Source organism: Branchiostoma floridae, chromosome 11, assembly GCF_000003815.2.
Source record: "Branchiostoma floridae strain S238N-H82 chromosome 11, Bfl_VNyyK, whole genome shotgun sequence".
NCBI lineage: Eukaryota > Metazoa > Chordata > Leptocardii > Amphioxiformes > Branchiostomatidae > Branchiostoma > Branchiostoma floridae.
Genome location: NC_049989.1, coordinates 16,673,682 through 16,677,563, shown reverse-complemented (window position 1 = coordinate 16,677,563; position 3,882 = coordinate 16,673,682). Strand labels below are relative to the sequence as shown.

The window sequence follows — 3,882 nt, the reverse complement described above, 5'->3', positions numbered from 1 at the left end:
TTTGATGACCTAGGTTTAAGTTCTTCAGGAAAGTAACAAAATCCACATACAAGAAATTGAAACATTATCAAGCGTTGTCTACTTGCCAGTCTAGCATAAACGGTGACGAATTGCAATGATATTCTGGCATATAATGCTTTTTTCTGAAATGAATGTAGATTACTCACTTATTCACGTGCCCTGCGTAGCTAATTCCGTTGTCTCTTTCGTAAAAGCACCGTGTTGGCAATTCTGAAAATAAAGAGCAAATATACTAAAATTGGTCCTCTCAAGTTCAGATTAAACTAGCACTACAGCCCAGAAGAGGTGTTCTTTGCCTTTTCATTACATATTAGTAAATATATAATCAGGGAATTTTCTAAGAATTCCACTTTGTTGTGAATCAAGCAACAGTTACGTCATAAAAAAATATTATACTCACTAACCAAATGCAGACCCTACCCTGTATTCCCTATACCTAAAACATATCCTTCATTGTCTTTAATTAAGGCATGAGTAAGGGCCAAAACGCACACCAAGAATGCTAATTGTTGACAAGATATTTAAAAAAAACATAATGGAACGAGTCCTTCGTATAGCCCCTTAAATCATTTTTGTATTCTAACCCGTTAAGACCTTGTCAACTACGCACATTCAGCAATGTTTGAGTAAGAAAAAAAGCAGCCTAGAAAAAGTGAAGATAAACTATATATATTTGCTGGCAAATGTTTTATGTCCAGTTTATTGAGCTTCTGTACAAACTTTATGCATCCACTAATCTAAAATTTGACTAAATGGGGTCTTCCCCTCTTCCATTGTGCATTATACGTACGTTAGCGATACGTTCATGAGCTAACCAACTATTCCACAGTTTTAGGGTGTTTTAAATTATGTCTCTGGAGGGAGAAACTCTATATCTAATGTTTCTGGCCTTTTGTTTTAATGTCAGAATGGTAATAAGTAAAAAGATGATTATACCGTCGCAGGCAAAGACATTCTCGCAGTACCTCCACCTGATGAGAGGGTTGGTAGTGTAGCACCACGGCCTGTCCTTCCCGCCAGGGTTCCTACAGTAGTTCCTCTCCAGCCCTGCCAGTGGAAACGCCTTTGGGGTGTGGTTATGTGCGTGGGGATACTGAGATGTCCAATCCTGACATACCGATGCCGTTTTTGTCGCAATTACTATGGTATATATAGCTCCCCTGTAGCTTGCCCCTTTGTCTTGCAGGTAGTAACAGTCTGGGGAAATAGAGTGCTTTATGGTGAACTCCTACATTGTAGCTCTATATCATACGATAATTTACATAATCATTGAGAAATTGTATGGTTCTAATGTTTTCCATAACTGGACATATATATAAACCGAACACATGTGATTTATACTTGGTGGAACATAAACAAAATAGAGACATGCAAAATAACTCATTTGAACGGACTACTGACCTATAATTGAAAACTCTTTCGGAAACTTACCGCAGTTTTGCTCATCACTACCGTCCCTGCAGTCATCTCGGCCATCGCATCTCGTAGCCGGGGTGAAGAAAGCTCCGTTCGAACAAGTAGAGACAGCTGAGGATGAAAAGAAACAGAATCGGAAACAGTTTTTGTAAACTACTTCTAACTTGACTCCAAAGTGCATAGGATGCAGTTGTACTTTCCGTATATAGTCAAGGATTGCACCTTGTTGAAGGTTTGTCGATGTTTTCAACATTACACTACGAACAATACCATAATATGACAAAAATTGTTGCTAATTTTGCTTTGTTTCAACACAACAGAAAAATGACTGACCGTAATTCGATAAAGCCCGTTATGATAAGTCTTTCCTCTCTTGTGTCGGAACAAAGTTTATACTTTATAACTATTGCTTGTACCAACACAGGTGAATCTTTATTTGGATATGGAAAAAAAAGTTAGCTCTCCACTCACGACAAAACAGCTCGTCACGGCCATCCATACAATCAGCCTTTCCATCACATTTTGATTCTGGTTTAACGCAGTGTCCGTTGTCGCAGCTTATCCTGCCCTGTTGCTCACCTTTGGCGTAAGGATGGAAAATTCACATTTTAGTTTAATGAAATTGTAACAAGAAAAGAACTAGAAAGGCCGACATTTGCTTCAGAGCAAATACAGCATATTTCAGCCATACCCGTTCCCATGCAAAATTGAACTGTTCCAAATCACCCCTGTGCGGAAATCGAACATTCTAACAGTAACTTCTCGAAATGAACGACAAGAAAGGCCGACATTTACTTATGAGCAAATGCACCATTTTCACTCCGCCCCTCTGCCGATGCAACAATGTTCTTCCACAATCACACATATCGAAAAAAATAAACATTCCAAAATGGAGATATCTGTGGTCTGGTATTACAACAGAATAACATGGAATTTGGTATAAGGGTGCCCTCGACATATGCACGGTAGAACGAAACATTTTTGGCATACATCACTTCAAGAGGATTAATTTTTGGCCATTTTTAGTATCATTTTTGGCCCCTCTGTATTGCCATGGTATTGGAACAAAATTTTGTATGGAAATGCCTGTGATATATACCTCCAGGGCCTTTGCAATTTTGGTATTCATGTCTTGACAATGATGAAGTCTCTGGTCTTCTTGTATTAAAAAAAATGGTGATGGCATGTTGGATAGCAAGTGGGATGAAGTTCAGAATGATTATCTCTTCACTCTCTTACAAACACACACACATACACACACACAGACAGCAAACAGTAAGAATGGAAAAAAAACTTTCAATTTTTACAGTTTTACTTTCACAAAATTGCAATTTTACACTTGTCTGCTCTCACAATCTGATTGACTTAATGTAAATACAATGTAATTTGAGCTTAAGTTTTTACATTGTTAAAAGTTAATCTGGAAAAATAGCAAACTACATACTAGATCTTATTCGCAGAAAATTACAATTCCGTCAAAATATATCTTTTCAGAATCGGTTGCGATCAATATCTACGTGTCCTTTTCTGGCTGGTTGGAATCAAGTCAGTCTGCTTCTTCCACATACAGTCAAAGGCCAAGCTCTGCTTCTCTTCTGTAGAGGGGTATGGAGGACAGAAACAGGGAGGTTAGAATTTCAATGCAAAGCAGAAACATCAAACTATAGGCAGATTTGGAAACAGTACACATTTCCACAACTATTTGCAATCTTCCATCAATCTGTTGCTGCCTGGGACAAAATCTGTGTGCCTCCTCCAAATACAGCTTCTCATGGACCAATTGTTTTCTTCTCTAGAGGTCACATCTTAACAATGCAAACAGGAGAGTGAGATTTGGCATTTCAAGGCAGACATCAATCAAATATTTCATGAAATAATTATACCATTGATTTGGAAAGTATACATATTGTTGCCAGAAGATAACAATGTGTTTGTGTTACACATAAATCTTCTCTTCGATCCAAATTCTGCACCTGTCTCTACAGTCTACACCTACATGTACATGCAAGTCTAGCGACAAGAAAACAGGCCCTACCTGCTGTGTGTCATGAGCACAATGTTCTTACTGCTGAAAAAAAAACAGAGACATGTCAATCTTTGTTTTACACATTTGTGGACACTTCAAAATGTTAATGCACAATGCTTTTGAATGATAAAGGAATATTGCAACAGAGGTATAATAAATACATATACACAACTTGTACTTGCAAATGAAAAGGTACAACTGACAGGATCAAAAAGGATTGACATGAATGAAATTAAAGCCATCATATAGAAGTCAAACCAGTGACATTTGGTATAACATCTACACAAATTCTAAAAACAAGTCCAAAGGATGAATTAATATTAACAAAAATGATTCATAAATCCACATGGCTCCCAATCACTGAGCCTCCACCAGGCTCCCTCTTGTCCTTGGCAAGAGCCGGAGCGGGAACCTTTGTC

The 3,882-nt window shown here is 37.9% G+C and overlaps 1 long non-coding RNA gene across 1 annotated transcript in view; it reads right to left on the bottom strand.

Moving 5' to 3' along the window:
- Positions 1-2,731: 2,731 nt before the first annotated feature.
- The window catches only part of LOC118425951, a 1,449-nt gene continuing 298 nt past the window's right edge, over positions 2,732-3,882 (bottom strand). Inside the window, exons 2-3 of the long non-coding RNA XR_004832346.1 lie at positions 3,473-3,851; positions 2,732-3,032 (exon numbers count right to left, since the gene is read on the bottom strand). This is a non-coding gene — a long non-coding RNA (uncharacterized LOC118425951). The remainder of the gene's footprint in view (positions 3,033-3,472; positions 3,852-3,882) is intronic.